The 13,947-nt window shown below is 37.8% G+C and overlaps 1 protein-coding gene across 2 annotated transcripts in view; it reads left to right on the top strand.

Moving 5' to 3' along the window:
- The window catches only part of LOC100728286 (protein kinase C-binding protein NELL1), a 755,088-nt gene that overhangs the window by 81,410 nt on the left and 659,731 nt on the right, over positions 1 to 13,947 (top strand). The window lies entirely within an intron of this gene.

Consider the following 13,947-nt stretch of genomic DNA (forward strand, 5'->3'; position numbering starts at 1 on the left):
TGCAAGGTGCTTTAGAGGTGAGAGGTAGAAGCTCTAGGGAATTTCTGGCTAGGCGAACTTTGGTTGCTGTTCACCACATTACTGGATTTACTTCACCAACAGATGACTGAATAAAGGAAATGTGGTGTTGGCACACAATGGGTGCTACTCTGCACAAAGGACAATTTTGAGTCATAGTAGGAAAACGGATGCACCTAGAGAGCACAGTGCTAAGTGAATTAAATAAGACACAGGAACTTATCTGTCACATGGTTTCTCTTATATGGGCAATCCAAGTTAGCAATAAAGAGAAAAATAAAATGCAGATAGTAGGAAGTAGGATGATCTTTCTCACATGCGGAAAGGACCAAGAGATAGAGGGAGGGTGAGGGAAGGAAAACAAAGAGAAATACAGGACTGAAGATATATACCTGCACCAGCTCCTTAGGAGGAATATAAGCACTGTGTCCTCCAAACATGCACTCATAACAAATACATCGAAATAAAGTTTAAAAATAAAAATACAGAGCTGACTTTGGGTAAAGTGACTTTCTCCTTTGCCATCCAAGGCCCACCCCTGAGAGCCTTTCTCACCTACTCTGTGGTCGACTGTTCATAGAAAATCACATCCTGTCTGAGGATGCCACGTGTAAGGCGTCGAGCAAGTTAATTGTGTGCATTTAACAACTTTTAAGGATTTTTCCTGTATGTAAGTGGGATCTGTGCTTGGTACTGAGAATATTCAGGTGTATAATTCTGAATTTTGATGCCCAAGATTGCATAACCTGTTAAGGAATGTGGACAAGTAAATAGCACAAAGCACTGCAGATACAGGGTTGCATGCTTGTGTGCAGGGACTGAAGGTAAACCTTAAAGTCATGTGTCTTAGGACTTCAGCAGCCAAGAAAGGCTTCATGCAGGAACATGGTTGGAAAAAACCATGTTGGTGATAAGTGACTGCAACCTACAAAGTTTGTGGGAAACAGGATGAGATTTGGGGTAGACTCTGAGGAGTGGGATTGCAAAGGTAGGGGGAAGTCAAGTTATTACAAAACATCAATGCCTTGTTGAAACACTGGGACTAAAGTCCCCAGGGAAAATGAGTCATAAGTTTGAGAAAGGTCACCCCATTAAAATAATGATTTTTAGTTAATTTGAACAGGTTAAAATTTTAGGAGTGACTTCCTCCATACTGGTCTGTTGAAAATATTTCTCAAGAGCCATCTCTGTCCAAGGTGCTGAAGCAGGTTTTGTGGGGAGTTTGGCAGCGTGGCAGGCCAGGCTGACCTCCTAAAAGCTAATGCACTGAAGAGTGAGTAATAAAGGAGCAGCAGGGTGGTGTTGCAGGCAGTGTGGGGCTAATTTTGAAATCACGTGGATGTACTAAGCTCGCTGAACCCTGCTCGTTAGGTCAGTGGATGAAGAAGGCCATGTAGAGAGATGACTGCTGAGGAACACATGGACTTCCAGCAGTCAGGGAGGGAGGAAGCTGTGTCGGGCTGTCAACACTGTGCACCTCTCTGAGGTAAAAAAAAATGTGAGGAAATACAGTTTTTCACTGGAAAGGGAGTGGACACCCTAACTTGGTGGGTGCTGAAAATGTTTTCCTGCACATTTTCATTAAATGTGTTAATCAGTAGTTGTGTATCTTTTTTGTGAGTAATTTCACTTCAGCCGCTAGAGCTTATGACTCACCCAGATCCTTTAGGCTGGATTTTGTCAACATTATGAGTAGATTGTTTTGGGGTAATCCCAGAGAATGCAAGATGATGCACATGTCTGTGAGAGATATGAGTTGGTTTAAAGACATGCTGAATGTTGGGGGTCGAGTGTCAAGCCAGGTCTCAGATTCACAGTTAGGGAGAGGCTGGGTCCTGCATCATTGGTCTTGTGCTGTTTGGCTGCTCAATAGGAGGACCATACAAATGCTGTGTCCAGAATGCATATCTTCAGGTATTTCCTGAGAAGGCAGAGTAGAGCACTTCAAAAGCAGGATATAGGTGTGGGGAATGACTCATTTTAGGAGAAGGAGCACAGCTCTCAGATGTAGACCAGAAGAGACTCGAGTTCCAGGTCTAGTTTTGTGGCAACAGCTATGGACTGTCTGGGAACATCAGTTTTCCTCAGCTCAAGTGTGGGTAATAACGCACTTTGGAGCATTGCGGTAAGGATGGAAAAGGTAGTGTGCACTGATGACTGATCGTTTAATGGATGCATATTTCTTCTCCTTGTGTCTCCAGACTCTTATTTGCTGGTTTTCCCTTTTGGAACTAAAAAGAAATCTTACTGTGGGAAAAGCTTTACAGTATCCTTAGTAGGTCTGTAATAGAATCTGAGACTGCTGAATGGAGATTCATTTGAACATGTTTTATTATAACAAGAAACCTGAGATACTGACTCATAAACAAAATGAATGTGAAAAGATAGAAAGTAGATCTCCCTCTGGATTTTATGGTGCTCTCTGTATTTTTTAATCAAAGCAAAGCGCAAACTATGGGGTTTGAAATGTAGTAGCTGTGTGCTGCACAGAAGTCCTGATTTCCACCCTGAAGACGGTTAATATATATGTAGTGAAGAAAAGGAGTAGAACAAAAGAATGAAGGTTTTATATTAATATATATTTAAGAATTAAGCTATTTACCGGAACCTCCCAAATGTTCCAGTCTGTAGCATGTGAGAATCTTTCATCATTTCAACTTCCTTTTATTATTAAGATAAGTATTACTTACTTTTCTCATTGTAGAGTCAAAATACCTGACACACAGAGTTAAAGGAGGAAATATTTATTTAGCTCACAGTGTGTGGAGGTTTCAATCCTTAATTAGTGGCTCCAAGGCAGGGTGGCTCATGGCAGAGGGGCAGCAGTTCATGGCAGCAGAAGACAGCAAAAACAACAACAGAGAGAGGGGGGAGAAGACTGTTTTTTCTCTTCTAGTGTATGCAGGCTACCTGCCCTAGGGCAGGTGTAACACTCACACCTTTAATACCAATATTGGACCATGCATCCATCACAAACTCTAGACTCAGCCACCTATGAAAAGCCTACTCCCTTTGACTTCATGAGGCTTTGGGGAGACATCCAGACAGACCACAACAAATGTTTAGAGAAGCAAGTAGTTCTGTAGACATTTTACCATGGACACGGGTGGGCACATTTGCAGCTGTATGGGAAGAGAATCATGCATTTGGAGCTCTTCTTTATTCCATAGCAGAAGTTCTAGTTACTTGGGGGGCAGATTGTTGACTTGGAAAGTCAGACATCCACGTTCTTTGAGTGATTCTTTCATGTGTGATTGTGATTGTATTGCTTATGGTCAGAGCAAATTAAATGTATGTTTTCCATAACTGGGATATGGGATTATTTTCTTAATTTAAGCTCATTACTCATTGCCTCTATGAATATGCAAATAATTTTTGAATATTCATCTTGCATTTTGCAACCTTGTTAAACTAATTTGTGAATTATAATTTCTGGATTGCTTAGGAATTTTACATATAAGGCCATATATTCTGCAAATAGAGACAGTTTCACCCTTTGAGAAAGTGGTGGAAGATGCAAAGAAATATCTGAATTATAGGGAAAGGGGGACCTAACTCAAAGAGGAAACACATAGGTACATACCTGCATGCATTTTATTTCGTTTTCTTGTGCAGTTATCCTGGCAGGAAATTTGAGTGCCCTGTTGGATAGAAATGGTGAGAACAGTTGTCCTCATCTTATTTATGATCTGAGGAGGTAAGTTTGCAGTTGTCACTATGAAAACTGTTAAGTTCCTCTGAGTTTTCATAGATGCTGTTCCTTAGGTTGGAGGTATTCTCTTGTTTTTGTAGATATTATTTATCAGGTTGAGGGAGTTGCCTTTTCTACTCCTTTTTGTTTAGTACTTTTATTATGAAAGCATGTTGAACTTTTTCATGTTCTATTTTTATATCTTTTGAAATGGTCTTGCAGTTTTTGTTCTTTGCTCTATTGATATGGTGTATGCATGAATTGCTTTTTGAATGTTATATCAAGCTGGTATCGTGGAATTAATACTACTTGGCTATGTTGTATAATCTTTTTGTATCCTACTAGATCTGATTTGACAATATAGTATAGTCATAGAAGTATAGTATAGTCATAAGAGATAATGATCTGTAGTTTTTGTTCTTTTGACGTTTTTCTTCTGGTTTTGATAATACCATTTTAGGGTGATTTTTAAACATTTTGGGTTACTTTTTCTAAGGCTAAAATTTACTGATTGCATACCATGTACCAAGCATTCAATTTTTCATAGGATCCGCTTTGATTTGTTAGCTGTAAAATTTTGTGATTGGGAATATTAAAATCTTTTCTTTCAAATCCCACTGTTTATATTAGCTGTTTTTGTTGTTTCATATTGGCAATGATTACCATACCACTAATGACTAATAAATAAGCAGCCTAAAGATCCTCGTTAAAATCAGGAGGAAGAGAGCAGGAAATATTATTTTATGGTTTTATGTTCTTTTTTATCTGTTTAATATAATATCTATGTATTTATCTAGTCATAATGCAAAGGAAGTTTAATTTTATTTCTGAATTTCTGAAAGGCCAACAAGTCACAAATAACTGTTAAATTTTATTGACTATCTCTTGACCATGCCTTTTAAGATAATTTTATGCTTTTCTTCATCGTCTATTGACATAGTTATATTAATAAAATTAATCCTGTGAAATATTGTTGAAAATTCTTGGAAAAGATACATTAACTAATATTTTATTCAAGATATTTGTATAGTTAAAGCATAAGAATAATATTGATACAACAGCACTAGTTGATAAAATTATTTTTGGGCACTTACACATGTCAGCATTGTTTTAAACGTTTTATACTAAATTCATGAAGTACTTAAATATTTCAACTCATTAACAAGTGTCCTATATTTTTCTGTATGTGAGTTAAGTCAAAGTTTTGAAAAAGTAACCCTGGTAACCACCCTACTTTTATCTTTTATGAAATCAGTTTTTGGAATTCTGCATTCTACCGAGATCATGTGTTGTTAGTTTTCCTGGCTGGCTTCTTTCACTTAGCATCCTGTCCTCCAGGTTCTCCTGCACTGCATATGGCAGGGATTTGCTCTTCTTTTTATGATTGAGCGGTATTTCGTCATATACATGCACAGTGTTTTATTTATCTGTTCAACTGTTGGCGGATACTTAGGTTGGTTCTGCAGCTTGTCTATTGTGAGTAACGCTACAGTAAAGAGAAATGGCAGGAATCTCTGTAACATACCGCTTCCTTTTTCTCTGAGGTTGCTGGCTCCAATGGTATCTCTATTTTTAAATGTTTGAGAAACTCCCATGCTGGTTTTCACAATGGCTATACTGAACATTACCCCCATAGAGCATGTGAGGCTTCCTGTATTTACAGCCCCTTGCCAACATTTATCTTTTCTATTTTTGGGACTTGTCATTATTACAGTTGTGAAATGCTATCTCCTTAGTGTGTAAGGCTGAACATTTTTTCATCTACTTGTTGCCATTTGTACGTCTTCTTTTGATATTCTATCTAGAAGTAGAATTTGTCTGTTTGAATATTGGGTTACTTGTTTTCTTGCCGTTGACTTCTTTCATTTCCATGTGTGTTTTCAGTGTCAGAACTACAATCTGGAAATATTTCCTTCAATTCCATAAATTGTCTCTTCACTCTTTTGATTGCTTGCTTTGCAGAAATTTTCCAGGTTATTGTAATCCCGCTTGTTTATTTTTTCTTTTGTCCCACTTCCGATGTTGGGGTCACATATAAGAAAACCATAAATTTTTTCCTCAAGTTTTGTCATTAAGCCACCTTAATTTTTTATATTCAGTGTGAGATAATCATCTAATTTCTTTCTCCTGCATGCTGATATCCAGTTTTCAAAAAAGACTATATGTGTTTTTTTCCCTTTGTGTTCTTGGTAACTTGGTTGAAAACTAGTTGGTTGGGAAGCTGTGGGTTTATTTCTGGGTTCTTTATTCTGTTCCAGTCATCTACCTGTTGTTTTATCTTATGTCAGTAGCTTGCTGCTCTGGTTATTATAGTGGAATAGCGCATTTTGAAATCAGATAATGTCATGTCTTTAGTTTTGCACTTTTTTGTAAGTAGCACTTCAACTGCTTAGTTTTTTGTGTGCATGCTTGCATATTAATTTTAGGATCCTCCCAGTTTTATTAATGCATATCATTTAGGTAGATGAATGGGTTTTCTTGTGGTAGATTTGTTCTTGTACGTAATATACTTCAATCATTCCCACCCCATCACTTTCCTTGTCCCAGCCTCTCCCATAGTGTCATTTTTTTTTTTTTTTTTGGTTTGGTTTTTGGTAGGAAATATTTGGGTTTCAATATTTATGATGTATTTTTATCATATTCATGTGCCTGTTACCAGCTGTATTCCAGCGAACAATGTTATTGATAATTTTTAATAGAGCTTGTATTGAATCTATAGATTACATGGATTGGATAGTATACTGTTAAAAATCTTTTAAACATATTAACTCAATCTATGAACATGAGATAGCTTCTCATTTATTTACATCTTCAATTTCTTTCATCAGGGTTCATAATTTTCTGTTTAGAAATAGTTTACTCACAGTTAAATTTATCCCTAAGTATTTCATTTTTTCATTTATCCTTAACTTATCAGTGGAGTTATTCTCTTGATTTAATTGTGGCTTGTTATTGGTGTAGGAAAGCACCACCAACTTTGGTATGTTAGGTTTGTATTCTATAACTTCACAGAACCTTACAGAAATAGCCTCAAACTTTTCCCCACTGAGCATGATGTTAGGTGTGAGTTTGTCATCTGTGACTTTTATTTTGAAAATCTTATATGCTCCTGATTGGCTTAAAATATAGGAAGTACATCTCTTGTAATTGTTTCTGATATAATTAGCCTGAAAAAATTTAGAGATAAGAAGTACATAGAGACATATAGAAAATATTTGGTCTGAAAAGTCCAAAAGTTATTTAGGTTGATACAGTATGTTGAGGAGGAGGAAGCTGATGAATATTTTATTATAGAAAAGTGTTGATTTTTCTGTTTTTTTATGGTAAAGTATTATTTAATTAATTTTAAGCTCTTTTTTGAATCAGGTTACATTTGTGACAAAACCACATTTAATTTAGACTTGTGTTATTTGGAAAATAATTGGGTATTATATTCTCTTTTACCTAAAGCAAGGTTTGCATTTGTGGTTCTGCCTTCTCATGTGAAATGGATGTGCTTCATTCTTTTTCCTGACCAGACTCCTCATAAGCTTGGGTAATTTATTGATCTTTTTAATGAAGCAGTTCTTAGTTTTATTGATCGTCTACTGTCTTTCATTTCAAATTCATTGATTTCTCCATTTTATTTTTGTTTGGATTTTCTTCTTGGTGTTTTTACTATTTGTTTAACGTTTAGTTTTCTTGTTTTCAGTATTTTCTATCTATAGTACTGTTAAGTAACTGAAGACATTGTGTCTTACTGAGGGTGTTGTTTTGATTACAGCCCGTTGGTTTTGCTACATTGTTTCCATTTTTATACTCTTTTATGGTTCCAAATTTCTATGGTTTGATTTCTTCTTTGATCCTGGTTAGAGGAATGGTAACAAGTTTGTAGGGGTTTAAGCAGAAATTTCCTAATGAATAATTTATGCTTGTATTGTTAATTGAGGATATAAAATACTGCTATAGGGTTTTTAGAAGGTTGGATTGCTTTTTCCTGGTGTTCTTTCACATGCTCAATACTTTATATCCAAGTGGACCTTTTTAAATGAGGGTAGATTTTCTGTTTGTAGTAATATATATAGGTGGAGAGAGAACTTTATGTGTAGTCCCTTTCAGTTGTGTTATTTAACTTGTCTGTTTAGATCTGCGTAGACCACCGTGTGTTGACGGAGGTGGGCTGTCAGTAGCTTCTCCTGTATGTAGAATTTCATCATGGTACTCTCGGCTAGGTTTATGGCCTGCCCTGTAAAAGTCAAGCATCAGTTCACTTGCACCACACTCCAGTGACATGTATTGGAAAAGTAGACCTCGTAGTATGGCAAGGCTGGACACTGGAGTAGCTGGCAGTGTCTGTCTTGACTGGTGGATGCTTTTCACTTAGTCTGTGCACAGACACTGAAAGAACTATATGTAGCCATCTGTCTCACAGAGGGGTCTGTCTGACACTTTCAGGCCCATATTTGGCTGCAATGAATAAATATTGAATGAATGAATGAGTCAGTGTCTCCATCTCTGGCTGGAGCGGATTAGAGTCTTCATGGCTGGTTTCACAACTTTCCATGGAGTGTATTGTCCCAGGGATAAGACAAGACTTCGTTCAGGATGTGCTATGTGTGGAGACTGTTCAGGATGGAGAAAGAGGCAAGGGTTTTGGTGTCTGGGACTGAAATAAGCAGCACACCTCTCTGTGAGGTGTGGAAGTACTTGTAAAACACATAGCACAGTGTTCGGTGTACCAGAGTCTCAGCTTGAAAAGTCATCAAGATGGTAATGATACGGATGATGATGCCATCAGATGGGAAGTTGATGCTGAGGAGAGACAGGTATCAGGGTGGCCAGAGAAAGCAAAACCATCATTTTCCCCTAGTTTGGTGATGAAAGAAAAGTGCTGCCCGTCTACCAGACCATCTGGTGATGCTCAGCGTCCAGTCTGAAGTCACCTTTGCTGCTGAGACACCACGGGGGAGCAGAGTTCAGGACCCAAACTCCTTCCACCACCCTCATGGGTACACAGGAAGTGATCACCGAACAACCTTTTCCAAACTGTAGACCGCACTTCGTTTACGCCTTTGGAAATCAATCTATCTCTATTCGGCATCTGGCTAGTCTCATGAAGGGCCATTACTGAAATAGTGGCAAGACAGTTTCTTCAGTGGTCGAGTTTCCCTGTAGCAAAGGCCAACGTCTCCTGCACTGGTGGGAACCCAGCGATTAAAGGTGGACCACGTGGAAAGCTGTGATTCCTCAAACCGAGAGTGAACTTCTTGGCAAAGCAGTATGTCTGTAAAATTCCCTTAGTAACTGAGCCCGGTGAGCTCCCATGGATGTCTTAAGTGGGTGGATAAAATGAAATGTAAAACTTAACTATACAGAGTATTGAAAAATGTACCTTAAGGTAGTAACTAAATAGGCTCTTTCATGTAATAAAATGGGTACTTTTATTAATTCTAGCCTCTATTTCAAATGCGATGGTTTTTTTAACAGCACCAATTGAGAGCCTTGGAAGAGCAACAGAGATGAATCTGTCTTGCAAAAGTGTCTTAGTGGCACTCAGATTTAATGTTTATTTTTCTGATTCAAATGTGTTAATATACAGCTTTGTTAAAATGGAAAGCTTAATTAATGCAGATTAAATCTAATTGAACATTCTGCCAGTACATGAAGCTCTGTAAGATATAATGGTAAATCTCCTGTTTTTCAACTTTATTCCTAAATTATATATAAAATTACATCTAAGCATAATTAGATGGAAAGCTGGAAGTGAGAGAGCTAAGACAAAACTTCCTTTGGAATACTATGAGACGAAGAGGGGCATTTTACTTCCTAGAAGGCATCTCTTAATTTTTTTTTTTTTTTACAAATTCAAAAGAGATTTCCATTTTCTGAGCTCTTGTGGTAGCAAAAGCTTTCCCCTGTGATTCTGGGTAGACTTGAGTTCAGTCCTGGTCCCATCAGTTACTGGCTGAGGGGCCTTTCTGTTTTTCGCTAGTTTATTTCAGCCTTGGTACATAACAGTGAAGGTGCTGGTCCCTATGCTGTGGAATTATTGGGAGAATTCCAAAGAGCACATAGGTGAGTAACACCTCTTACCTGTGACAAATCAAGAACTCAATAAATGTCATTTCCCTTCTCTTCCTAGTTTCTGGAGACATTTCCTAACCCTGTCCGAGTTCTTCCAAAGGGAAGAAGGTAGACATTGGCTCCTAATTGCCATTTGAAATATTTACCAGGTTTCCATCCTGAGATTGTTAGAGATTATGTGAGAAAAGGATTGTCCAAATGAAATTCATTCTGAGGTTTTCAAATAGCAGATTTGCCTTTCTGATTATGAGTGACTTAAGATAATTTGAAAATCATTTCTCACTTTCAGGTAGTTTATTAAGAATGTCAGAATGGAGGGTCAGAGGACAGGGCAGGGAATCCCAGAAATGTGTTACATGGTTTGATGAAACGCCTCAAGAAAAACCTTCTTTTTGTGAATTAACATTATACTCTACTTTATACTGAACTTTTAATACAAACCTAAATGTTTAATTCTTTCCTTAGTCAGGTACAGCATAAGGGCTGGTTTCACTTGTTAATGTTCTTCCACTTGAGAAGGAAGAGAGCAAGTTGGAATTTTGAGTTAAGGCTCTACCTTGTTACTTTAGAAGTTTGTGTACAAATGGGCCTCCTTATTTTAAAACAGTACAGGACTCCTGTGATTCAAAGGACTTTAGAATTAGAGCTATGAACTTGTTAGGGTACAAGCTTCTTTATCAGCATCCTCAGGAGATAATGAAATCCTGTCAAATACTTTGTCATGACAAATGCTGGACTATGATTGCTAAGCATTGGGACTGCAGACAGTCTATGAAAGAGGTAGTGTGGTCAGTGTCCTGGTAAAAGAAACACAGGGGTCCGGGCACCCTGCCTCACTCAGAGGCAGTTGCAAAGTCTGTTCAGAATCACTCTTCATAGTTTTATAGATTAGTAAGGAGATCTCAGTTAAGACAGCACACATGGGAAGGTGTTCTGGATAAAGGATGAGTGAAGAGGTAAGAGACATGAAAGCAGACTGCTCTGGAGGAACGAGGAAACATGCAGTGTGCTGGACAGTGGGGAGCCTAGCCAAGGGAGAAGGCCAGGGTGCAAGAGCTGAGTCTCCAGGGGTAGGCAGGCACTGGACTGCGAATGATGTAAGCAGTGCACAGAGGTGCAGCATTCAGTGGGTAGTGAGGAGTCGTGCAAGGGCTTTAAGTGTGGACACAGCTTGATTATATTTGTGCTGTAGAAAGATCACACTGACTGCTTAGTGGGAGATGGCTAGTGGGGGCTGGAGAAAGACAGGAGTTTGCTGTCATTATCTAGGATCTAGACCCCAGCTCAGAGGACAAGGTTTTGGACTAAGGAGGTGCAGATGGGGGAAGATAGTGATGTAGGAGTGGGCTGGGTGTAATTCTGTGTGTAATGCTGACAGGTGGAGGGGGAGGAGGCAGGAATTCTTGCTTGGGCTACTGTGAGGCATTCTGATCCAAGCAGGCAGCATGATTTGGTGAATTGTTTTGAAAATCACGTTGTACAAACCACATAACAGAGTTGCTTACAATTACTTTGTTTCAATTTTTAGTTGCATAGGTAAAAACAATTATAGAACAAAAGAAAATGGTGATAAATGGCAGGCATATATTTTTTGTTCAGTTGGTGGGATCACTTGCCTCTCCATGGAACTTTCCTGTTGAAAAGATTAAAGAGTTACAAGCTGGAAACATGCACCCCTGAGAGATGCTTCTGAGATCTGGGTGATGAGCCACTGGTACTGTAGGTTTCCGTCATTTTATCTTTATACCTAGCTTGAAGAGAAAGTTTAAAGTGCATAGATGAAGATAAAGAGGATGCATAGTTAAGCTATGGTGTGAATTTGGAAGCAGTAATTTTCAGGCAGAGATGGAAATGAACAGAAAGATGTCAAGAAGATGAAGAGGTTTTCAGGAAAACCCTAATTAAGTAAAAGTTAAATCTTTGTTGGAAGAAATGAAGCTGTTCAGGTGCATTTTGACCTAAGCTGAAGACAAAACGTAACATAGCAATAGAGTATAATGTTTTGGGCAAATGGCTCATACTTGTATACATGCTTATTAGATTTTGGATTGCCTAGTGTTTGAGAAATGGCAAAACAGCAAATGTAGCCATTAACCTTTACTTCTTTAGTATGAAAGTCACAATCTCATTAATATCTGTGCATAAAAACATTTAAGTTCAGTGGAACACTTCTAGAGAATTTTAAAAACTATCTTTGATGTCCTTTAGAAATAGTGGTTGTGAAACACGTGCATTTCTGTATAATGTTTATTCATTCAGCTGGTTACAAGCAGAGAAATATGGACAGATGGTCACCGTCAGTGATGAAAGACAGATTAAATCCCTGAGCTGCTGAGTTCTGGGTGGAAGGTCGTCAACGCACTCAGGTCACTGATGAGAATGGCCCAGTGGCAGTGATGCTGAGACAGGAATCATGAACTGAATATTCAGAGACTGGACAGCCGCCCAGGTGTACCTCAGTTTACCTATCTGTCAAATTAGAATTCGTTCATCAGATACCAATCTTCAGATACTTCTTCAGAATAAGAATCATGGTGGATTTTTAACTTAGAAGAAGATGTGCAAAAGTTCCTCAGGAAGTTTACAAGGGTGATCAAAATACATGGTGAATACTTACATAAAACTTATTACAGTAAAAGCTACATTGCCATTAATTCCCTTCAAATAGATCCCTGTTACTCCAAACTTAACCTGATTTCTTGGCATTTTATATTTTTTCTTTTGAGATAAGGACTCATTTTTTTTTTTAAAAATTAAGTTTATTGGTTGAAGTTAGATATACATACTGGTCACATTCATAATAGAGAACTTGTTCCAGTACATGATAAGTCTTAGTTCCTCTTTTGTCCCATCCCCCTCCTCTCCCTGCAACCCCTCTTTCCCTCCCCATTTACAAAGCTTTGTTTCCACTTTTCCCTAATTTTTCTTTCCCTTCCTTCTCTCCTCCAGCTCCCATTTTGTTTTAAACAATTTCTTCCTATTTCACAGTATGTAGCATACCTTTTGGTATTTATTTATGCTTTCAGATTCTCATACTAGAGAAACAACATGATAATTACAGGCTTGTCCAATTTATTTCACTTCTGAGTATGATCTCAAAGACAATCCATTTAGCTACAAATATCTCAAGTTTATCCTTCTTTACGGTTGAGTAGCACTCCTTTGTTTAAAAAATGCCCACATCTTTTCTATCCCTTGGTCAGTTGATGGGCATTTTGGTAGTTTCTCCAATTTAGCTATTATAAATTATGGTGCTGTAAATATGGATAAATGTATCACTATAGTTTGATGCTTTTGTTCTGGAAAGCTTCTAAGAAAGGGAATAGCTGGGTCAAATGAAACCTCCAGTCCTGTTTTTTTGTGGAATTTCCACACCTATTTCCACAATGTTTGCACCAGTCTATACTCTTACCAACAGTGAAGAAGGGTTCCTTTTTCCCCAAGCCCTCCAGCATTTGTTATTGGTTGATTTCTTGATAATAGCCATTCTTTCTGGATTGTGATGGAGTCTCAGCTTTGTTTTAATTTGCATCTCTCTAATGACCTCTGGCATTGAACATTTCCCCACATATTTATTTTCCATTGTACTTCTGAGGAGTGTCTATTTATTTCACATGTCCATTTTTGGAGTGAGTCTTTAAATTTGGAGAAGTCTGATATTTTTCAGTTCTTTGTATGTTCTAAATATTAGTTCTTTGCCTGAGGAAGAATCAGCTAAGACTTTTCTCCCACTCTTTTGTGTTGTCTTTTCACTGTGTTTGTGATTTTTTTTTGTTGTGAAAAAAGCTTTTGAATACAATGAGATCCCAGCTATTGATACTTTGTAGGGTTTCCTGTGCCACGGGGATTTTGTTCATGATATCTTTGCCTTCATTTCTGTGTCTTCAAAGGTTATACTGTCTTATCTTTGAGCAGATTTAGTGTTTCGGTTTTAATATTTTGACTGTAGTTGAGTGCATGATGCGAGACATGGGTCTGGTTTTAGTCCTCAGCATGTGGAAAGCCAGTTTTTTCAGCACCATTTATTAAAAAACTATCTTTCTACCAGTGAATATGTTTGGAAGCAGGATGCCCACTGTCACCACTTCTTCTCAGTATAATTCTGGAATTATCCAGAGCCATTAGACAAGAGAAAGAAATAAAAGTAATGAAGATTGGAAAGGAAGAAGTTGGAT

Source organism: Cavia porcellus, unplaced genomic scaffold, assembly GCF_034190915.1.
Source record: "Cavia porcellus strain 051 isolate PalLab524CR breed Dunkin Hartley unplaced genomic scaffold, mCavPor4.1 scaffold_9, whole genome shotgun sequence".
In the NCBI taxonomy this organism is placed as follows: Eukaryota; Metazoa; Chordata; class Mammalia; order Rodentia; family Caviidae; genus Cavia; species Cavia porcellus.